Here is a 23431-nt window from a genome sequence, read left to right on the forward strand (position 1 = left end):
GAGCTGCAAGGCACAAAGTCCTGCCTTGTTTCCACAAGGGTAGACAAGTCCCTCAGGTCCAGCTTCCAGCTCTTTCGGCAGCTAAGAAACAACTCGCTCTGCACAGTGCTCTTACAGCCTACCGGGAACATCTCTTACAAAGGCCTGTGAAACGCAGTTTCTTTGCAGGCCTGATCTGGCTGAAGTAGAACTTCTCCTCTGGGTGTGCTACGTTGCCCTGGAGCTGAAAGGCACAATCCGCAGGCTTCTTTCCAAAGGGCGAGTTGGGCCCCACAGCATCTTCCTTCCAGCTCTTTGGGAAGCTAAGAAACAACTGGCTCTGCAGACCTCTCTTACAGCTAACTGGGAGCATCTCTTGCAAAGGCCTGAGAAATGCAGTTTCTTTGCAGACCTTATCTCGCTGAGGTAGAACTGCTGCTATGCCATATCCTACCTTGGCCTAGAGTTGCAAGGCTCAAAGTCCTGCCTTGACTCCTCAAGGGCAGACAGGCCCCACAGCGTGGGGCTTCCACCTCTTTAGGCCGCTAAGAAACAACTTGCTCTGCACTGGTGGTTTACAGCCTACAGGGAACGAGTCTTACAAAGGCCTGTGAAATGCAGTTTATTCCAAGCCCTCATGTGGCTGAAGTAGAACTTCTGCTCTGCCGGGTCCTACATGGCGCTAGATCTGCAAGGCGCAAAGTCCTGCCTTGATTCCACAAGGGTAGACAAGTCCCTCAGGTCCAACATCCAGCTCTTTCGGCAGCTAAGAAACAACTCGCTCTGCATAGGGCTCCTACAGCCTACCGGGAACATGTCTTACAAAGGACTGCGAAACACAGTTTCTTTGCAGGCCTGATCTGGCTGAAGTAAGTCTTCTGGTCTGGGTGTGCTACTTTGCCCTAGAGCTGAAAGGCACAACGTGCAGGCTTCTTTCCAAAGGGCGAGTTGGGCCCCACAGCATCTTGCTTCCAGCTCTTGGGGAACCTAAGAAACAACTCGCTCTGCACAGTGCTCTTACAGCCTAGTGGGAACATCTCTTCCAAACGCCCGTGAAATGCAGTTTCTTTGAAGGCCTGATCTGGCTGATGTAGGACTTCTTGTCTGGGTGTGCTACTTTGCCCTAGAGCTGAAAGGCACAACGTGCAGGTTTCTTTCCAAAGGGCGAGTTGGGCCCCACAGCATCTTGCTTCCAGCTCTTTGGGAAGCTAAGAAACCACTCGCTCTGCAGAGTGCTCTTACGGCCAACCGGGAACATCTCTTCCAAAGGCCTGTGAAACGCAGTTTCTTTGCAGGCCTGATCTGCCTGAAGTAGGACTTCTGCTCTCCGTGTGCTACTTTGCCCTAGAGCTGAAAGGCGCAAGGTGCAGGCTACTTTCCAAAGGGCGAGTTGGGCCCCACAGCATCTTGCTTCCAGCTCTTTGGGAAGCGAAGAAACAACTCGCTCTGCACAGTGCTCTTACAGCCTACCGGGAACATCTCTTCCAAAGGCCTGTGAAACGCAGTTTCTTCCCAGCCCTGATCTGGCTGAAGTAGAACTTCTGCTCTGCCGGGTCCTACATGGCGCTAGAGCTGCAAGGCACAAAGTCTTGCCTTGTTTCCGCAAGGGTAGACAAGTCCCTCAGGTCCAGCTTCCAGCTGTTTCGGCAGCTAAGAAATAACTCGCTCTGCACAGTGCTCTTACAGCCTACCGGGAACATCTCTTCCAAAGGCCTGTGAAACGCAGTTTCTTTGCAGGCCTGATCTGGCTGAAGTAGAACTTCTACTCTGGGTGTGCCACATGGCCCTAGAGCTGAAAGGCACAACGTGCAGGCTTCTTTCCAAAGGGCGTGTTGGGCCCCAAAGCCTCTTGCTTCCAGCTCTTTGGGAAGCTAAGAAACAACTCGCTCTGCAGACCTCTCTTACAGCCAACCGGGAGCATCTCTTGCAAAGGCCTGAGAAATGCAGTTTCTTTGCAGGCCTTATCTCGCTGAGGTAGAACTGCTGCTATGCCGTGTCCTACATCGGCCTAGAGTTGCAAGGCTCAAAGTCCTGCCTTGACTCCTCAAGGGCAGATACGCCCCACAGCGTGGGGCTTCCACCTCTTTGGGCAGCTAAGAAACAACTTGCTTTGCACTGGTGTTTTACAGCCTACAGGGAACGAGTCTTACAAAGGCCTGTGAAACGCAGTTTCTTCCCAGCCCTGATGTGGCTGAAGTAGAACTTCTGCTCTGCCGGGTCCTACATGGCGCTAGAGCTGCAAGGCACAAAGTCCTGCCTTGTTTCCACAAGGGTAGACAAGTCCCTCAGGTCCAGCTTCCAGCTCTTTCGGCAGCTAAGAAACAACTCGCTCTGCACAGTGCTCTTACAGCCTACCGGGAACATCTCTTCCAAAGGCCTGTGAAACGCAGTTTCTTTGCAAGCCTGATCTGGCTGAAGTAGGACTTCTGCTCTGGGTGTGCTACATTGCCCTAGAGCTGAAAGGCACTACGTGCAGGCTTCTTTCCAAAGGGCGAGTTGGGCCCCACAGCATCTTGCTTCCAGCTCTTTGGGAAGCGAAGAAACCACTCGCTCTGCACAGTGCTCTTACAGCCTACCGGGAACATCTCTTCCAACGGCCTGTGAAACGCAGTTTCTTTGCAGGCCTGATCTGGCTGAAGTAGAATTTCTGCTCTGGGTGTGCCACATGGCCCTAGAGCTGAAAGGCACAACATGCTGGCTTCTTTCCAAAGGGCGTGTTGGGCCCCAAAGCCTCTTGCTTCCAGCTCTTTGGGAAGCTAAGAAACAACTCGCTCTGCAGACCTCTCTTACAGCCAACCGGGAGCATCTCTTGCAAAGGCCTGAGAAATGCAGTTTCTTTGCAGGCCTTATCTCGCTGAGGTAGAACTGCTGCTATGCCGTGTCCCACATTGGCCTAGAGTTGCAAGGCTCAAAGTCCTGCCTTGACTCCTCAAGGGCAGTCAGGCCCCTCAGCGTGGGGAGTCCACCTCTTTGGGCAGCTAAGAAACAACTTGCTCTGCACTGGTGTTTTACAGCCTACAGGGAACGAGTCTTACAAAGGCCTGCGAAACGCTGTTTCTTCCCAGCCCTGATGTGGCTGAAGTAGAACTTCTGCTCTGCCGGGTCCTACATGGCGCTAGAGCTGCAAGGCACAAAGTCCTGCCTTGTTTCCACAAGGGTAGACAAGTCCCTCAGGTCCAGCTTCCAGCTCTTTCGGCAGCTAAGAAACAACTCGCTCTGCACAGTGCTCTTACAGCCTACCGGGAACATCTCTTACAAAGGCCTGTGAAACGCAGTTTCTTTGCAGGCCTGATCTGGCTGAAGTAGAACTTCTCCTCTGGGTGTGCTACGTTGCCCTGGAGCTGAAAGGCACAATCCGCAGGCTTCTTTCCAAAGGGCGAGTTGGGCCCCACAGCATCTTCCTTCCAGCTCTTTGGGAAGCTAAGAAACAACTGGCTCTGCAGACCTCTCTTACAGCTAACTGGGAGCATCTCTTGCAAAGGCCTGAGAAATGCAGTTTCTTTGCAGACCTTATCTCGCTGAGGTAGAACTGCTGCTATGCCATATCCTACCTTGGCCTAGAGTTGCAAGGCTCAAAGTCCTGCCTTGACTCCTCAAGGGCAGACAGGCCCCACAGCGTGGGGCTTCCACCTCTTTAGGCCGCTAAGAAACAACTTGCTCTGCACTGGTGGTTTACAGCCTACAGGGAACGAGTCTTACAAAGGCCTGTGAAATGCAGTTTATTCCAAGCCCTCATGTGGCTGAAGTAGAACTTCTGCTCTGCCGGGTCCTACATGGCGCTAGATCTGCAAGGCGCAAAGTCCTGCCTTGATTCCACAAGGGTAGACAAGTCCCTCAGGTCCAACATCCAGCTCTTTCGGCAGCTAAGAAACAACTCGCTCTGCATAGGGCTCCTACAGCCTACCGGGAACATGTCTTACAAAGGACTGCGAAACACAGTTTCTTTGCAGGCCTGATCTGGCTGAAGTAAGTCTTCTGGTCTGGGTGTGCTACTTTGCCCTAGAGCTGAAAGGCACAACGTGCAGGCTTCTTTCCAAAGGGCGAGTTGGGCCCCACAGCATCTTGCTTCCAGCTCTTGGGGAACCTAAGAAACAACTCGCTCTGCACAGTGCTCTTACAGCCTAGTGGGAACATCTCTTCCAAACGCCCGTGAAATGCAGTTTCTTTGAAGGCCTGATCTGGCTGATGTAGGACTTCTTGTCTGGGTGTGCTACTTTGCCCTAGAGCTGAAAGGCACAACGTGCAGGTTTCTTTCCAAAGGGCGAGTTGGGCCCCACAGCATCTTGCTTCCAGCTCTTTGGGAAGCTAAGAAACCACTCGCTCTGCAGAGTGCTCTTACGGCCAACCGGGAACATCTCTTCCAAAGGCCTGTGAAACGCAGTTTCTTTGCAGGCCTGATCTGCCTGAAGTAGGACTTCTGCTCTCCGTGTGCTACTTTGCCCTAGAGCTGAAAGGCGCAAGGTGCAGGCTACTTTCCAAAGGGCGAGTTGGGCCCCACAGCATCTTGCTTCCAGCTCTTTGGGAAGCGAAGAAACAACTCGCTCTGCACAGTGCTCTTACAGCCTACCGGGAACATCTCTTCCAAAGGCCTGTGAAACGCAGTTTCTTCCCAGCCCTGATCAGGCTGAAGTAGAACTTCTGCTCTGCCGGGTCCTACATGGCGCTAGAGCTGCAAGGCACAAAGTCTTGCCTTGTTTCCGCAAGGGTAGACAAGTCACTCAGGTCCAGATTCCAGCTCTTTCGGCAGCTAAGAAACAACTCGCTCTGTACAGTGCTCTTACAGCCCACCGGGAACATCTCTTCCAAAGGCCTGTGAAACGCAGTTTCTTTGCAAGCCTGATCTGGCTGAAGTAGGACTTCTGCTCTGGGTGTGCTACATTGCCCTAGAGCTGAAAGGCACTACGTGCAGGCTTCTTTCCAAAGGGAGAGTTGGGCCCCACAGCATCTTGCTTCCAGCTCTTTGGGAAGCTAAGAAACAACTCGCTCTGCAGACCTCTCTTACAGCCAACCGGGAGCATCTCTTGCAAAGGCCTGAGAAATGCAGTTTCTTTGCAGGCCTTATCTCGCTGAGGTAGAACTGCTGCTATGCCGTGTCCTACATCGGCCTAGAGTTGCAAGGCTCAAAGTCCTGCCTTGACTCCTCAAGTGCAGATACGCCCCACAGCGTGGGGCTTCCACCTCTTTGGGCAGCTAAGAAACAACTTGCTCTGCACTGGTGTTTTACAGCCTACAGGGAACGAGTCTTACAAAGGCCTGTGAAACGCAGTTTCTTCCCAGCCCTGATGTGGCTGAAGTAGAACTTCTGCTCTGCCGGGTCCTACATGGCGCTAGAGCTGCAAGGCACAAAGTCCTGCCTTGTTTCCACAAGGGTAGACAAGTCCCTCAGGTCCAGCTTCCAGCTCTTTCGGCAGCTAAGAAACAACTCGCTATGCACAGTGCTCTTACAGCCTACCGGGAACATCTCTTCCAAAGGCCTGTGAAACGCAGTTTCTTTGCAAGCCTGATCTGGCTGAAGTAGGACTTCTGCTCTGGGTGTGCTACATTGCCCTAGAGCTGAAAGGCACTACGTGCAGGCTTCTTTCCAAAGGGCGAGTTGGGCCCCACAGCATCTTGCTTCCAGCTCTTTGGGAAGCTAAGAAACAACTCGCTCTGCACAGTGCTCTTACAGCCTAGCGGGAGCATCTCTTCCAAAGGCCTGTGAAACGCAGTTTCTTTGCAGGCCTGATCTGGCTGAAGTAGGACTTCTGCTCTGTGTGTGCCACATGGCCCTAGAGCTGAAAGGCACAACGTGCAGGCTTCTTTCCAAAGGGCGAGTTGGGCCACAGAGCATCTTGCTTCCAGCTCTTTGGGAAGCGAAGAAACCACTCGCTGTGCACAGTGCTCTTACAGCCTACCTGGAACATCTCTTCCAAAGGCCTGTGAAACGCAGTTTCTTTGCAGGCCTGATCTGGCTGAAGTAGAATTTCTGCTCTGGGTGTGCCACATGGCCCTAGAGCTGAAAGGCACAACATGCAGGCTTCTTTCCAAAGGGCGTGTTGGGCCCCAAAGCCTCTTTCTTCCAGCTCTTTGGGAAGCTAAGAAACAACTCGCTCTGCAGACCTCTCTTACAGCCAACCGTGAGCATCTCTTGCAAAGGCCTGAGAAATGCAGTTTCCTTGCAGGCCTTATCTCGCTGAGGTAGAACTGCTGCTATGCCATGTCCCACATTGGCCTAGAGTTGCAAGGCTCAAAGTCCTGCCTTGACTCCTCAAGGGCAGACAGGCCCCTCAGCGTGGGGATGCCACCTCTTTGGGCAGCTAAGAAACAACTTGCTCTGCACTGGTGTTTTACAGCCTACAGGGAACGAGTCTTACAAAGGCCTGCGAAACGCTGTTTCTTCCCAGCCCTGATGTGGCTGAAGTAGAACATCTGCTCTGCCGGGTCCTACATGGCGCTAGAGCTGCAAGGCACAAAGTCCTGCCTTGTTTCCACAAGGGTAGACAAGTCCCTCAGGTCCAGCTTCCAGCTCTTTCGGCAGCTAAGAAACAACTCGCTCTGCACAGTGCTCTTACAGCCTACCGGGAACATCTCTTACAAAGGCCTGCGAAATGCAGTTTCTTTGCAGGCCTGATCTGGCTGAAGTAGAACTTCTGCTCTGGGTGTGCTACATTGCCCTGGAGCTGAAAGGCACAACGTGCAGGCTTCTTTCCAAAGGGCGAGTTGGGCCCCACAGCATCTTGCTTCCAGCTCTTTGGGAAGCTAAGAAACAACTCGTTCTGCACAGTGCTCTTCCAACCAAGTGAGAACATCTCTTCCAAAGGAATGTGAAACGCAGTTTCTTTTCAGCCCTCATCTGGCTGAAGTAGAACTTCTGCTCTGCCATGTGCAACATGGCCCTAGAGATGCAAGGCACAAAGTCCTGCCTTGTTTCACCAAAGGGAGACTAGTACCTCAGCGTCCAGCTTCCAGCTCTTGGAGCAGCTTTGAAACAGCTTGCTGTGCACAGGGCTCTTCCAGCCTACCGGGAAGATGTCTTACAAAGGCCTGTGAAACGCAGTTTCGTTGCAGGCCTGATCTGGCTGAAGTAGAACTTCTGCTCTGGGTGGGCCACATGGCCCTAGAGCTGAAAGGCACAACGTGCAGGCTTCTTTCCAAAGGGTGAGTTGGGCCCCTCAGCATCTTGCTTCCAGCTCTTTGGGAAGCTAAGAAACAACTCGCTCTGTACAGTGCTCTTACAGCCTAGCGGGAACATCTCTTCCAAAGGCCTGTGAAACGCAGTTTCTTTGCAGGCCTGATCTGGCTGAAGTGGAACTTCTGCTCTGGATGTGCCACATTGACCTAGAGCTGAAAGGCACAACGTGCAGGCTTCTTTCCAAAGGGAGAGTTGGGCCGCAGAGCATCTTGCTTCCAGCTCTTTGGGAAGCTAAGAAAGAACTCGCTCTGCACAGCGCTCTTACAGCCTACCGGGAACATCTCTTACGAAGGCCTGTGAAACGCAGTTTCTTTGCAGTCCTGATGTATCTGAAGTAGAATTCTGCTCCGGGTGTGCTACATAGCCCAAGAGCTGAAAGACACAACGTGCAGTCTCCTATCCAAAGGGCGAGTTGGTCCCCAAAGCATCTTGCTTCCAGCTCTTTGGAAGCTGAGAAACAACTCGCTCTGCACAGTGCTCTTACAGCCTACCGGGAACATCTCTTACAAAGGCCTGTGAAACGCAGTTTCTTTGCAGGCCTGATCTGGCTGAAGTAGAACTTCTGCTCTGGGTGTGCTACATTGCCCTAGAGCTGAAAGGCACAACGTGCAGTCTCAGTTCCAAAGGGCGATTTGGGGCCCAGAGAATCTTGCTTCCATCTCTTTGTGAAGCGAAGAAACAACTCGCTCTGCACAGTGCTCTTACAGCCTACCGGGAACATCTCTTCCAAAGGCCTGTGAAACGCAGTTTCTTTGCAGGCCTGATCTGGCTGAAGTAGAACTTCTGCTCTGGGTGTGCCACATGGCCCTGAGCTGAAAGGCACAACGTGCAGGCTTTTTTCCAAAGGGTGAGTTGGGCCCCTCAGCATCTTGCTTCCAGCTCTTTGGGAAGCGAAGAAACCACTCGCTCTGCACAGTGCTCTTACAGCCTACCGGGAACATCTCTTCCAAAGGCCTGTGAAACGCAGTTTCTTTGCAGGCCTGATCTGGCTGAAGTAGAATTTCTGCTCTGGGTGTGCCACATGGCCCTAGAGCTGAAAGGCACAACATGCTGGCTTCTTTCCAAAGGGCGTGTTGGGCCCCAAAGCCTCTTTCTTCCAGCTCTTTGGGAAGCTAAGAAACAACTCGCTCTGCAGACCTCTCTTACAGCCAACCGGGAGCATCTCTTGCAAAGGCCTGAGAAATGCAGTTTCTTTGCAGGCCTTATCTCGCTGAGGTAGAACTGCTGCTATGCCGTGTCCCACATTGGCCTAGAGTTGCAAGGCTCAAAGTCCTGCCTTGACTCCTCAAGGGCAGTCAGGCCCCTCAGCGTGGGGAGTCCACCTCTTTGGGCAGCTAAGAAACAACTTGCTCTGCACTGGTGTTTTACAGCCTACAGGGAACGAGTCTTACAAAGGCCTGCGAAACGCTGTTTCTTCCCAGCCCTGATGTGGCTGAAGTAGAACTTCTGCTCTGCCGGGTCCTACATGGCGCTAGAGCTGCAAGGCACAAAGTCCTGCCTTGTTTCCACAAGGGTAGACAAGTCCCTCAGGTCCAGCTTCCAGCTGTTTCGGCAGCTAAGAAACAACTCGCTCTGCACAGTGCTCTTACAGCCTACCGGGAACATCTCTTACAAAGGCCTGTGAAACGCAGTTTCTTTGCAGGCCTGATCTGGCTGAAGTAGAACTTCTGCTCTGGGTGTGCTACGTTGCCCGGGAGCTGAAAGGCACAATCCGCAGGCTTCTTTCCAAAGGGCGAGTTGGGCCCCACAGCATCTTCCTTCCAGCTCTTTGGGAAGCTAAGAAACAACTGGCTCTGCAGACCTCTCTTACAGCCAACTGGGAGCATCTCTTGCAAAGGCCTGAGAAATGCAGTTTCTTTGCAGACCTTATCTCGCTGAGGTAGAACTGCTGCTATGCCATAGCCTACCTTGGCCTAGAGTTGCAAGGCTCAAAGTCCTGCCTTGACTCCTCAAGGGCAGACAGGCCCCACAGCGTGGGGCTTCCACCTCTTTAGGCCGCTAAGAAACAACTTGCTCTGCACTGGTGGTTTACAGCCTACAGGGAACGAGTCTTACAAAGGCCTGTGAAATGCAGTTTATTCCAAGCCCTCATGTGGCTGAAGTAGAACTTCTGCTCTGCCGGGTCCTACATGGCGCTAGATCTGCAAGGCGCAAAGTCCTGCCTTGATTCCACAAGGGTAGACAAGTCCCTCAGGTCCAACATCCAGCTCTTTCGGCAGCTAAGAAACAACTCGCTCTGCATAGGGCTCCTACAGCCTACCGGGAACATGTCTTACAAAGGACTGCGAAACACAGTTTCTTTGCAGGCCTGATCTGGCTGAAGTAAGTCTTCTGGTCTGGGTGTGCTACTTTGCCCTAGAGCTGAAAGGCACAACGTGCAGGCTTCTTTCCAAAGGGCGAGTTGGGCCCCACAGCATCTTGCTTCCAGCTCTTGGGGAACCTAAGAAACAACTCGCTCTGCACAGTGCTCTTACAGCCTAGTGGGAACATCTCTTCCAAACGCCCGTGAAATGCAGTTTCTTTGAAGGCCTGATCTGGCTGATGTAGGACTTCTTGTCTGGGTGTGCTACTTTGCCCTAGAGCTGAAAGGCACAACGTGCAGGTTTCTTTCCAAAGGGCGAGTTGGGCCCCACAGCATCTTGCTTCCAGCTCTTTGGGAAGCTAAGAAACCACTCGCTCTGCAGAGTGCTCTTACGGCCAACCGGGAACATCTCTTCCAAAGGCCTGTGAAACGCAGTTTCTTTGCAGGCCTGATCTGCCTGAAGTAGGACTTCTGCTCTCCGTGTGCTACTTTGCCCTAGAGCTGAAAGGCGCAAGGTGCAGGCTACTTTCCAAAGGGCGAGTTGGGCCCCACAGCATCTTGCTTCCAGCTCTTTGGGAAGCGAAGAAACAACTCGCTCTGCACAGTGCTCTTACAGCCTACCGGGAACATCTCTTCCAAAGGCCTGTGAAACGCAGTTTCTTCCCAGCCCTGATCAGGCTGAAGTAGAACTTCTGCTCTGCCGGGTCCTACATGGCGCTAGAGCTGCAAGGCACAAAGTCTTGCCTTGTTTCCGCAAGGGTAGACAAGTCACTCAGGTCCAGATTCCAGCTCTTTCGGCAGCTAAGAAACAACTCGCTCTGTACAGTGCTCTTACAGCCCACCGGGAACATCTCTTCCAAAGGCCTGTGAAACGCAGTTTCTTTGCAAGCCTGATCTGGCTGAAGTAGGACTTCTGCTCTGGGTGTGCTACATTGCCCTAGAGCTGAAAGGCACTACGTGCAGGCTTCTTTCCAAAGGGAGAGTTGGGCCCCACAGCATCTTGCTTCCAGCTCTTTGGGAAGCTAAGAAACAACTCGCTCTGCACAGTGCTCTTACACACTACCGGGAACATCTCTTCCAAAGGCCTGTGAACCGCAGTTTCTTTGCAGGCCTGATCTGGCTGAAGTAGAACTTCTACTCTGGGTGTGCCACATGGCCCTAGAGCTGAAAGGCACAACGTGCAGGCTTCTTTCCAAAGGGCGTGTTGGGCCCCAAAGCCTCTTGCTTCCAGCTCTTTGGGAAGCTAAGAAACAACTCGCTCTGCAGACCTCTCTTACAGCCAACCGGGAGCATCTCTTGCAAAGGCCTGAGAAATGCAGTTTCTTTGCAGGCCTTATCTCGCTGAGGTAGAACTGCTGCTATGCCGTGTCCTACATCGGCCTAGAGTTGCAAGGCTCAAAGTCCTGCCTTGACTCCTCAAGTGCAGATACGCCCCACAGCGTGGGGCTTCCACCTCTTTGGGCAGCTAAGAAACAACTTGCTCTGCACTGGTGTTTTACAGCCTACAGGGAACGAGTCTTACAAAGGCCTGTGAAACGCAGTTTCTTCCCAGCCCTGATGTGGCTGAAGTAGAACTTCTGCTCTGCCGGGTCCTACATGGCGCTAGAGCTGCAAGGCACAAAGTCCTGCCTTGTTTCCACAAGGGTAGACAAGTCCCTCAGGTCCAGCTTCCAGCTCTTTCGGCAGCTAAGAAACAACTCGCTATGCACAGTGCTCTTACAGCCTACCGGGAACATCTCTTCCAAAGGCCTGTGAAACGCAGTTTCTTTGCAAGCCTGATCTGGCTGAAGTAGGACTTCTGCTCTGGGTGTGCTACATTGCCCTAGAGCTGAAAGGCACTACGTGCAGGCTTCTTTCCAAAGGGCGAGTTGGGCCCCACAGCATCTTGCTTCCAGCTCTTTGGGAAGCTAAGAAACAACTCGCTCTGCACAGTGCTCTTACAGCCTAGCGGGAGCATCTCTTCCAAAGGCCTGTGAAACGCAGTTTCTTTGCAGGCCTGATCTGGCTGAAGTAGGACTTCTGCTCTGTGTGTGCCACATGGCCCTAGAGCTGAAAGGCACAACGTGCAGGCTTCTTTCCAAAGGGCGAGTTGGGCCACAGAGCATCTTGCTTCCAGCTCTTTGGGAAGCGAAGAAACCACTCGCTGTGCACAGTGCTCTTACAGCCTACCTGGAACATCTCTTCCAAAGGCCTGTGAAACGCAGTTTCTTTGCAGGCCTGATCTGGCTGAAGTAGAATTTCTGCTCTGGGTGTGCCACATGGCCCTAGAGCTGAAAGGCACAACATGCAGGCTTCTTTCCAAAGGGCGTGTTGGGCCCCAAAGCCTCTTTCTTCCAGCTCTTTGGGAAGCTAAGAAACAACTCGCTCTGCAGACCTCTCTTACAGCCAACCGTGAGCATCTCTTGCAAAGGCCTGAGAAATGCAGTTTCCTTGCAGGCCTTATCTCGCTGAGGTAGAACTGCTGCTATGCCATGTCCCACATTGGCCTAGAGTTGCAAGGCTCAAAGTCCTGCCTTGACTCCTCAAGGGCAGACAGGCCCCTCAGCGTGGGGATGCCACCTCTTTGGGCAGCTAAGAAACAACTTGCTCTGCACTGGTGTTTTACAGCCTACAGGGAACGAGTCTTACAAAGGCCTGCGAAACGCTGTTTCTTCCCAGCCCTGATGTGGCTGAAGTAGAACATCTGCTCTGCCGGGTCCTACATGGCGCTAGAGCTGCAAGGCACAAAGTCCTGCCTTGTTTCCACAAGGGTAGACAAGTCCCTCAGGTCCAGCTTCCAGCTCTTTCGGCAGCTAAGAAACAACTCGCTCTGCACAGTGCTCTTACAGCCTACCGGGAACATCTCTTACAAAGGCCTGCGAAATGCAGTTTCTTTGCAGGCCTGATCTGGCTGAAGTAGAACTTCTGCTCTGGGTGTGCTACATTGCCCTGGAGCTGAAAGGCACAACGTGCAGGCTTCTTTCCAAAGGGCGAGTTGGGCCCCACAGCATCTTCCTTCCAGCTCTTTGGGAAGCTAAGAAACAACTGGCTCTGCAGACCTCTCTTACAGCCAACTGGGAGCATCTCTTGCAAAGGCCTGAGAAATGCAGTTTCTTTGCAGACCTTATCTCGCTGAGGTAGAACTGCTGCTATGCCATAGCCTACCTTGGCCTAGAGTTGCAAGGCTCAAAGTCCTGCCTTGACTCCTCAAGGGCAGACAGGCCCCACAGCGTGGGGCTTCCACCTCTTTAGGCCGCTAAGAAACAACTTGCTCTGCACTGGTGGTTTACAGCCTACAGGGAACGAGTCTTACAAAGGCCTGTGAAATGCAGTTTATTCCAAGCCCTCATGTGGCTGAAGTAGAACTTCTGCTCTGCCGGGTCCTACATGGCGCTAGATCTGCAAGGCGCAAAGTCCTGCCTTGATTCCACAAGGGTAGACAAGTCCCTCAGGTCCAACATCCAGCTCTTTCGGCAGCTAAGAAACAACTCGCTCTGCATAGGGCTCCTACAGCCTACCGGGAACATGTCTTACAAAGGACTGCGAAACACAGTTTCTTTGCAGGCCTGATCTGGCTGAAGTAAGTCTTCTGGTCTGGGTGTGCTACTTTGCCCTAGAGCTGAAAGGCACAACGTGCAGGCTTCTTTCCAAAGGGCGAGTTGGGCCCCACAGCATCTTGCTTCCAGCTCTTGGGGAACCTAAGAAACAACTCGCTCTGCACAGTGCTCTTACAGCCTAGTGGGAACATCTCTTCCAAACGCCCGTGAAATGCAGTTTCTTTGAAGGCCTGATCTGGCTGATGTAGGACTTCTTGTCTGGGTGTGCTACTTTGCCCTAGAGCTGAAAGGCACAACGTGCAGGTTTCTTTCCAAAGGGCGAGTTGGGCCCCACAGCATCTTGCTTCCAGCTCTTTGGGAAGCTAAGAAACCACTCGCTCTGCAGAGTGCTCTTACGGCCAACCGGGAACATCTCTTCCAAAGGCCTGTGAAACGCAGTTTCTTTGCAGGCCTGATCTGCCTGAAGTAGGACTTCTGCTCTCCGTGTGCTACTTTGCCCTAGAGCTGAAAGGCGCAAGGTGCAGGCTACTTTCCAAAGGGCGAGTTGGGCCCCACAGCATCTTGCTTCCAGCTCTTTGGGAAGCGAAGAAACAACTCGCTCTGCACAGTGCTCTTACAGCCTACCGGGAACATCTCTTCCAAAGGCCTGTGAAACGCAGTTTCTTCCCAGCCCTGATCAGGCTGAAGTAGAACTTCTGCTCTGCCGGGTCCTACATGGCGCTAGAGCTGCAAGGCACAAAGTCTTGCCTTGTTTCCGCAAGGGTAGACAAGTCACTCAGGTCCAGATTCCAGCTCTTTCGGCAGCTAAGAAACAACTCGCTCTGTACAGTGCTCTTACAGCCCACCGGGAACATCTCTTCCAAAGGCCTGTGAAACGCAGTTTCTTTGCAAGCCTGATCTGGCTGAAGTAGGACTTCTGCTCTGGGTGTGCTACATTGCCCTAGAGCTGAAAGGCACTACGTGCAGGCTTCTTTCCAAAGGGAGAGTTGGGCCCCACAGCATCTTGCTTCCAGCTCTTTGGGAAGCTAAGAAACAACTCGCTCTGCACAGTGCTCTTACACACTACCGGGAACATCTCTTCCAAAGGCCTGTGAACCGCAGTTTCTTTGCAGGCCTGATCTGGCTGAAGTAGAACTTCTACTCTGGGTGTGCCACATGGCCCTAGAGCTGAAAGGCACAACGTGCAGGCTTCTTTCCAAAGGGCGTGTTGGGCCCCAAAGCCTCTTGCTTCCAGCTCTTTGGGAAGCTAAGAAACAACTCGCTCTGCAGACCTCTCTTACAGCCAACCGGGAGCATCTCTTGCAAAGGCCTGAGAAATGCAGTTTCTTTGCAGGCCTTATCTCGCTGAGGTAGAACTGCTGCTATGCCGTGTCCTACATCGGCCTAGAGTTGCAAGGCTCAAAGTCCTGCCTTGACTCCTCAAGTGCAGATACGCCCCACAGCGTGGGGCTTCCACCTCTTTGGGCAGCTAAGAAACAACTTGCTCTGCACTGGTGTTTTACAGCCTACAGGGAACGAGTCTTACAAAGGCCTGTGAAACGCAGTTTCTTCCCAGCCCTGATGTGGCTGAAGTAGAACTTCTGCTCTGCCGGGTCCTACATGGCGCTAGAGCTGCAAGGCACAAAGTCCTGCCTTGTTTCCACAAGGGTAGACAAGTCCCTCAGGTCCAGCTTCCAGCTCTTTCGGCAGCTAAGAAACAACTCGCTCTGCACAGTGCTCTTACAGCCTACCGGGAACATCTCTTCCAAAGGCCTGTGAAACGCAGTTTCTTTGCAAGCCTGATCTGGCTGAAGTAGGACTTCTGCTCTGGGTGTGCTACATTGCCCTAGAGCTGAAAGGCACTACGTGCAGGCTTCTTTCCAAAGGGCGAGTTGGGCCCCACAGCATCTTGCTTCCAGCTCTTTGGGAAGCTAAGAAACAACTCGCTCTGCACAGTGCTCTTACAGCCTAGCGGGAGCATCTCTTCCAAAGGCCTGTGAAACGCAGTTTCTTTGCAGGCCTGATCTGGCTGAAGTAGGACTTCTGCTCTGGGTGTGCCACATGGCCCTAGAGCTGAAAGGCACAACGTGCAGGCTTCTTTCCAAAGGGCGAGTTGGGCCACAGAGCATCTTGCTTCCAGCTCTTTGGGAAGCGAAGAAACCACTCGCTGTGCACAGTGCTCTTACAGCCTACCTGGAACATCTCTTCCAAAGGCCTGTGAAACGCAGTTTCTTTGCAGGCCTGATCTGGCTGAAGTAGAATTTCTGCTCTGGGTGTGCCACATGGCCCTAGAGCTGAAAGGCACAACATGCAGGCTTCTTTCCAAAGGGCGTGTTGGGCCCCAAAGCCTCTTTCTTCCAGCTCTTTGGGAAGCTAAGAAACAACTCGCTCTGCAGACCTCTCTTACAGCCAACCGTGAGCATCTCTTGCAAAGGCCTGAGAAATGCAGTTTCCTTGCAGGCCTTATCTCGCTGAGGTAGAACTGCTGCTATGCCATGTCCCACATTGGCCTAGAGTTGCAAGGCTCAAAGTCCTGCCTTGACTCCTCAAGGGCAGACAGGCCCCTCAGCGTGGGGATGCCACCTCTTTGGGCAGCTAAGAAACAACTTGCTCTGCACTGGTGTTTTACAGCCTACAGGGAACGAGTCTTACAAAGGCCTGCGAAACGCTGTTTCTTCCCAGCCCTGATGTGGCTGAAGTAGAACATCTGCTCTGCCGGGTCCTACATGGCGCTAGAGCTGCAAGGCACAAAGTCCTGCCTTGTTTCCACAAGGGTAGACAAGTCCCTCAGGTCCAGCTTCCAGCTCTTTCGGCAGCTAAGAAACAACTCGCTCTGCACAGTGCTCTTACAGCCTACCGGGAACATCTCTTACAAAGGCCTGCGAAATGCAGTTTCTTTGCAGGCCTGATCTGGCTGAAGTAGAACTTCTGCTCTGGGTGTGCTACATTGCCCTGGAGCTGAAAGGCACAACGTGCAGGCTTCTTTCCAAAGGGCGAGTTGGGCCCCACAGCATCTTGCTTCCAGCTCTTTGGGAAGCTAAGAAACAACTCGTTCTGCACAGTGCTCTTCCAACCAAGTGAGAACATCTCTTCCAAAGGAATGTGAAACGCAGTTTCTTTTCAGCCCTCATCTGGCTGAAGTAGAACTTCTGCTCTGCCATGTGCAACATGGCCCTAGAGATGCAAGGCACAAAGTCCTGCCTTGTTTCACCAAAGGGAGACTAGTACCTCAGCGTCCAGCTTCCAGCCCTTGGAGCAGCTTTGAAACAGCTTGCTGTGCACAGGGCTCTTCCAGCCTACCGGGAAGATGTCTTACAAAGGCCTGTGAAACGCAGTTTCGTTGCAGGCCTGATCTGGCTGAAGTAGAACTTCTGCTCTGGGTGGGCCACATGGCCCTAGAGCTGAAAGGCACAACGTGCAGGCTTCTTTCCAAAGGGTGAGTTGGGCCCCTCAGCATCTTGCTTCCAGCTCTTTGGGAAGCTAAGAAACAACTCGCTCTGTACAGTGCTCTTACAGCCTAGCGGGAACATCTCTTCCAAAGGCCTGTGAAACGCAGTTTCTTTGCAGGCCTGATCTGGCTGAAGTGGAACTTCTGCTCTGGATGTGCCACATTGACCTAGAGCTGAAAGGCACAACGTGCAGGCTTCTTTCCAAAGGGAGAGTTGGGCCGCAGAGCATCTTGCTTCCAGCTCTTTGGGAAGCTAAGAAAGAACTCGCTCTGCACAGCGCTCTTACAGCCTACCGGGAACATCTCTTACGAAGGCCTGTGAAACGCAGTTTCTTTGCAGTCCTGATGTATCTGAAGTAGAATTCTGCTCCGGGTGTGCTACATAGCCCAAGAGCTGAAAGACACAACGTGCAGTCTCCTATCCAAAGGGCGAGTTGGTCCCCAAAGCATCTTGCTTCCAGCTCTTTGGAAGCTGAGAAACAACTCGCTCTGCACAGTGCTCTTACAGCCTACCGGGAACATCTCTTACAAAGGCCTGTGAAACGCAGTTTCTTTGCAGGCCTGATCTGGCTGAAGTAGAACTTCTGCTCTGGGTGTGCTACTTTGCCCTAGAGCTGAAAGGCACAACGTGCAGGCTTCTTTCCAAAGGGCGAGTTGGGCCCCACAGCATCTTGCTTCCAGCTCTTGGGGAACCTAAGAAACAACTCGCTCTGCACAGTGCTCTTACAGCCTAGTGGGAACATCTCTTCCAAACGCCCGTGAAATGCAGTTTCTTTGAAGGCCTGATCTGGCTGATGTAGGACTTCTTGTCTGGGTGTGCTACTTTGCCCTAGAGCTGAAAGGCACAACGTGCAGGTTTCTTTCCAAAGGGCGAGTTGGGCCCCACAGCATCTTGTTTCCAGCTCTTTGGGAACCTAAGAAACCACTCGCTCTGCACAGTGCTCTTACGGCCAACCGGGAACATCTCTTCCAAAGGCCTGTGAAACACAGTTTCTTTGCAGGCCTGATCTGCCTGAAGTAGGACTTCTGCTCTCCGTGTGCTACTTTGCCCTAGAGCTGAAAGGCGCAACGTGCAGGCTACTTTCCAAAGGGCGAGTTGGGCCCCACAGCATCTTGCTTCCAGCTCTTAGGGAAGCGAAGAAACAACTCGCTCTGCACAGTGCTCTTACAGCCTACCGGGAGCATCTCTTGCAAAGGCCTGAGAAATGCAGTTTCTTTGCAGGCCTTATCTCGCTGAGGTAGAACTGCTTCTATGCCATATCCTACTTCGGCCTAGAGTTGCAAGGCTCAAAGTCCTGCCTTGACTCCTCAAGGGCAGACAGGCCCCACAGCGTGGGGCTTCAACCTCTTTAGGCCGCTAAGAAACAACTTGCTCTGCGCTGGTGTTTTACAGCCTACAGGGAACGAGTCTTACAAAGGCCTGTGAAACGCAGTTTCTTCCCAGCCCTGATGTGGCTGAAGTTGAACTTCAGCTCTGCCGGGTCCTACATGGCGCTAGAGCTGCAAGGCACAAAGTCCTGCCTTGTTTCCACAAGGGTAGACAAGTCCCTCAGGTCCAGCTTCCAGCTCTTTGGGAAGCTAAGAAACAACTCGCTCTGCACAGTGCTCTTACAGCCTACCGGGAACATCTCTTCCAAAGGCCTGTGAAACGCAGTTTCTTTGCAGGCCTGATCTGGCTGAAGTAGGGCTTCTGCTCTAGGTGTGCTACTTTGCCCTAGAGCTGAAAGGCACAACGTGCAGGCTTCTTTCCAAAGGGCGAGTTGGGCCCCACAGCATCTTGCTTCCAGCTCTTTGGGAAGCTAAGAAACAACTCGTTCTGCACAGTGCTCTTCCAACCAAGTGAGAACATCTCTTCCAAAGGCCTGTGAAACGCAGTTTCTTTGCAGGCCTGATCTGGCTGAAGTGGAACTTCTGCTCTGGATGTGCCACATTGACCTAGAGCTCAAAGGCACAACGTGCAGGCTTCTTAAAAAAGGGGGAGGTGGGACCCAGAGCATCTTGCTTCCAGCTCTTTGGGAAGCTAAGAAAGAACTCGCTCTGCACAGCGCTCTTACAGCCTACCGGGAACATCTCTTACGAAGGCCTGTGAAACGCAGTTTCTTTGCAGTCCTGATGTATCTGAAGTAGAATTCTGCTGCGGGTGTGCTACATAGCCCAAGAGCTGAAAGACACAACGTGCAGTCTCCTATCCAAAGGGCGAGTTGGTCCCCAAAGCATCTTGCTTCCAGCTCTTTGGAAGCTGAGAAACAACTCGCTCTGCACAGTGCTCTTACAGCCTACCGGGAACATCTCTTACAAAGGCCTGTGAAACGCAGTTTCTTTGCAGGCCTGATCTGGCTGAAGTAGAACTTCTGCTCTGGGTGTGCTACATTGCCCTAGAGCTGAAAGGAACAACGTGCAGTCTCAGTTCCACAGGGCGATTTGGGGCCCAGAGAATCTTGCTTCCATCTCTTTGTGAAGCGAAGAAACAACTCGCTCTCCACACTGCTCTTACAGCCTACCGTGAACATCTCTTCCAAAGGCCTGTGAAACGCAGTTTCTTTGCAAGCCTGATCTGGCTGAAGTAGGACTTCTGCTCTGGGTGTGCTACGTTGCCCAAGAGCTGAAAGGCACAACGTGCACGCTTCTTTCCAAAGGGAGAGTTGGGCCCCACAGCATCTTGCTTCCAGCTCTTTGGGAAGCTAAGAAACAACTCGCTCTGCACAGTGCTCTTACAGCCTACCGGGAGCATCTCTTCCAAAGGCCTGTGAAACGCAGTTTCTTTGCAGGCCTGATCTGGCTGAAGTAGGACTTCTGCTCTGGGTGTGCCACATGGCCCTAGAGCTGAAAGGCACAACGTGCAGGCTTCTTTCCAAAGGGAGAGTTGGGCCACACAGCATCTTGCTTCCAGCTCTTTGGGAAGCTAAGAAACAACTCGCTCTGCACAGTGCTCTTACAGCCTACCGGGAACATCTCTTCCAAAGGCCTGTGAAACGCAGTTTCTTTGCAGGCCTGATCTGGCTGAAGTAGAATTCTGCTCCGGGTGTGCTACATAGCCCAAGAGCTGAAAGACACAACGTGCAGTCTCCTATCCAAAGGGCGAGTAGGTCCCCAAAGCATCTTGCTTCCAGCTCTTTGGAAGCTGAGAAACAACTCGCTCTGCACAGTGCTCTTACAGCCTACCGGGAACATCTCTTCCAAAGGCCTGTGACACGCAGTTTCTTCCCAGCCCTGATCAGGCTGAAGTAGAACCTCTGCTGTGCTGGGTCCTACATGGCGCTAGAGCTGCAAGGCACAAAGTCTTGCCTTGTTTTCGCAAGAGTAGACAAGTCCCTCAGGTCCAGATTCCAGCCCTTTCGGCAGCTAAGAAACAACTCGCTCTGCACAGTGCTCTTACAGCCTACCGGGAACATCTCTTCCAAAGGCCTGTGAAAGGCAGTTTCTTTGCAGGCCTGATCTGGCTGAAGTAGAACTTCTGCTCTGTGTGTGCCACATGGCCCTAGAGGTGAAAGACACAACGTGCAGGCTTCTTTCCAAACGGCGTGTTGGGCCCCAAAGCCTCTTTCTTCCAGCTCTTTGGGAAGCAAAGAAACAACTCGCTCTGCAGACCTCTCTTACAGCCAACCGGGAGCATCTCTTGCAAAGGTCTGAGAAATGCAGTTTCTTTGCAGGCCTTATCTCGCTGAGGTAGAACTGCTGCTATGCCGTGTCCTACATTGGCCTAGAGTTGCAAGGCTCAAAGTCCTGCCTTGACTACTCAAGGGCAGACAGGCCCCACAGCGTGGGGCTTCCACCTCTTTGGGCAGCTAAGAAACAACTTGCTCTGCACTGGTGTTTTACAGCCTACAGGGAACGAGTCTTACAAAGGCCTGAGAAACGCAGTTTCTTCCCAGCCCTGATGTGGCTGAAGTAGAACTTCTGCTCTGCCGGGTCCTACATGGCGCTAGAGCTGCAAGGCACAAAGTCCTGCCTTGTTTCCACAAGGGTAGACAAGTCCCTCAGGTCCAGCTTCCAGCTCTTTCGGCAGCTAAGAAACAACTCGCTCTGCACAGTGCTCTTACAGCCTACCGGGAACATGTCTTACAAAGGACTGTGAAACGCAGTTTCTTCCCAGCCCTGATCAGGCTGAAGTAGAACTTCTGCTCTGGGTGTGCCACATTGACCTAGAGCTCAAAGGCACAACGTGCAGGCTTCTTTCCAAAGGGCGAGTTGGGACCCAGAGCATCTTGCTTCCAGCTCTTTGGGAAGCTAAGAAACAACTCGCTCTGCACAGTGCTTTTACAGCCTACCGGGAACATGACTTACAAAGGCCTGTGAAACGCAGTTTCTTTGCAGGCCTGATCTGGCTGAAGTAGAACTTCTGCTCTGGGTGTGCCACATTTCCCTAGAGCTGAAAGGCACAACGTGCAGGCTTCTTTCCAAAGGGCGAGTTGGGCCTCAGAGCATCTTGCTTCCAGCTGTTTGGGAAGCGAAGAAACAACTCGCTCTGCACAGTGCTCTTACAGCCTACCGGGAACATCTCTTCCAAAGGCCTGTGAAACGCAGTTTCTTTGCAGGCCTGATCTGGCTGAAGTAGAATTTCTGCTCTGGGTGTGCCACATGGCCCTGGAGCTGAAAGGCACAACGAGCAGGCTTCTTTCCAAAGGGCGTGTTGGGCCCCAAAGTCTCTTCCTTCCAGCTCTTTGGGAAGCTAAGAAACAACTCGCTCTGCACACTGCTCTTAGAGCCTACCGGGAACATCTCTTCCAAAGGCCTGTGAAACGCAGTTTCTTTGCAGGCCTGATCTGGCTGAAGTAGGACTTCTGCTCTGGGTGTGCTACTTTGCCCTAGAGCTGAAAGGCACAACGTGCAGGCTTCTTTCCAAAGGGCGAGTTGGGCCCCACAGCATCTTGCTTCCAGCTCTTTGGGAAGCGAAGAAACAACTCGCTCTGCACAGTGCTCTTACAGCCTACCGGGAACATCTCTTCCAAAGGCCTGTGAAACGCAGTTTCTTCCCAGCCCTGATCTGGCTGAAGTAGAACTTCTGCTCTGCCGGGTCCTACATGGCGCTAGAGCTGCAAGGCACAAAGTCCTGCCTTGTTTCCACAAGGGTAGACAAGTCCCTCAGGTCCAGCTTCCAGCTCTTTCGGCAGCTAAGAAACAACTCGCTCTGCACAGTGCTCTTACAGCCTACCGGGAACATCTCTTACAAAGGCCTGTGAAACGCAGTTTCTTTGCAGGCCTGATCTGGCTGAAGTAGAACTTCTGCTCTGGGTGTGCTACGTTGCCCTGGAGCTGAAAGGCACAATCCGCAGGCTTCTTTCCAAAGGGCGAGTTGGGCCCCACAGCATCTTCCTTCCAGCTCTTTGGGAAGCTAAGAAACAACTGGCTCTGCAGACCTCTCTTACAGCCAACTGGGAGCATCTCTTGCAAAGGCCTGAGAAATGCAGTTTCTTTGCAGCCCTTATCTCGCTGAGGTAGAACTGCTGCTATGCCATATCCTACCTTGGCCTAGAGTTGCAAGGCTCAAAGTCCTGCCTTGACTCCTCAAGGGCAGACAGGCCCCACAGCGTGGGGCTTCCACCTCTTTAGGCCGCTAAGAAACAACTTGCTCTGCACTGGTGGTTTACAGCCTACAGGGAACGAGTCTTACAAAGGCCTGAGAAATGCAGTTTATTCCCAGCCCTGATCTGGCTGAAGTAGAACTTCTGCTCTGCCGGGTCCTACATGGCGCTAGATCTGCAAGGCGCAAAGTCCTGCCTTGATTCCACAAGGGTAGACAAGTCCCTCAGGTCCAACATCCAGCTCTTTCGGCAGCTAAGAAACAACTCGCTCTGCATAGGGCTCCTACAGCCTACCGGGAACATGTCTTACAAAGGACTGCGAAACACAGTTTCTTTGCAGGCCTGATCTGGCTGAAGTAAGTCTTCTGGTCTGGGTGTGCTACTTTGCCCTAGAGCTGACAGGCACAACGTGCAGGCTTCTTTCCAAAGGGCGAGTTGGGCCCCACAGCATCTTGCTTCCAGCTCTTTGGGAACCTAAGAAACAACTCGCTCTGCACAGTGCTCTTACAGCCTAGTGGGAACATCTCTTCCAAAGGCCCGTGAAACGCAGTTTCTTTGAAGGCCTGATCTGGCTGATGTAGGACTTCTTGTCTGGGTGTGCTACTTTGCCCTAGAGCTGAAAGGCACAACGTGCAGGCTTCTTTCCAAAGGGCGAGTTGGGCCCCACAGCATCTTGCTTCCAGCTCTTTGGGAAGCTAAGAAACCACTCGCTCTGCAGAGTGCTCTTACGGCCAACCGGGAACATCTCTTCCAAAGGCCTGTGAAACGCAGTTTATTTGCAGACCTGATCTGGCTGAAGTAGGACTTCTGCTCTCCGTGTGCTACTTTGCCCTAGAGCTGAAAGGCGCAACGTGCAGGCTACTTTCCAAAGGGGGAGTTGGGACCCAGAGCATCTTGCTTCCAGCTCTTTGGGAAGCGAAGAAACAACTCGCTCTGCACAGTGCTCTTACAGCCTACCGGGAACATCTCTTCCAAAGGCCTGTGAAACGCAGTTTCTTTGCAAGCCTGATCTGGCTGAAGTAGGACTTCTGCTCTGGGTGTGCTACATTGCCCTAGAGCTGAAAGGCACTACGTGCAGGCTTCTTTCCAAAGGGCGAGTTGGGCCCCACAGCATCTTGCTTCCAGCTCTTTGGGAAGCTAACAAACAACTCGCTCTGCACAGTGCTCTCACAGCTTACCGGGAGCATCTCTTCCAAAGGCCTGTGAAACGCAGTTTCTTTGCAGGCCTGATCTGGCTGAAGTAGAACTTTGCTCTGGGTGTGCCACATTTCCCTAGAGCTGAAAGGCACCACGTGCAGGCTTCTTTCCAAAGGGCGAGTTGGGCCTCAGAGCATCTTGCTTCCAGCTCTTTGGGAAGCGAAGAAACCACTCGCTCTGCACAGTGCTCTTACAGCCTACCGGGAACATCTCTTCCAAAGGCCTGTGAAACGCAGTTTCTTTGCAGGCCTGATCTGGCTGAAGTAGAATTTCTGCTCTGGGTGTGCCACATGGCCC

The sequence above is a fragment of the Equus caballus genome, chromosome 27 (assembly GCF_041296265.1).
Source record: "Equus caballus isolate H_3958 breed thoroughbred chromosome 27, TB-T2T, whole genome shotgun sequence".
In the NCBI taxonomy this organism is placed as follows: Eukaryota; Metazoa; Chordata; class Mammalia; order Perissodactyla; family Equidae; genus Equus; species Equus caballus.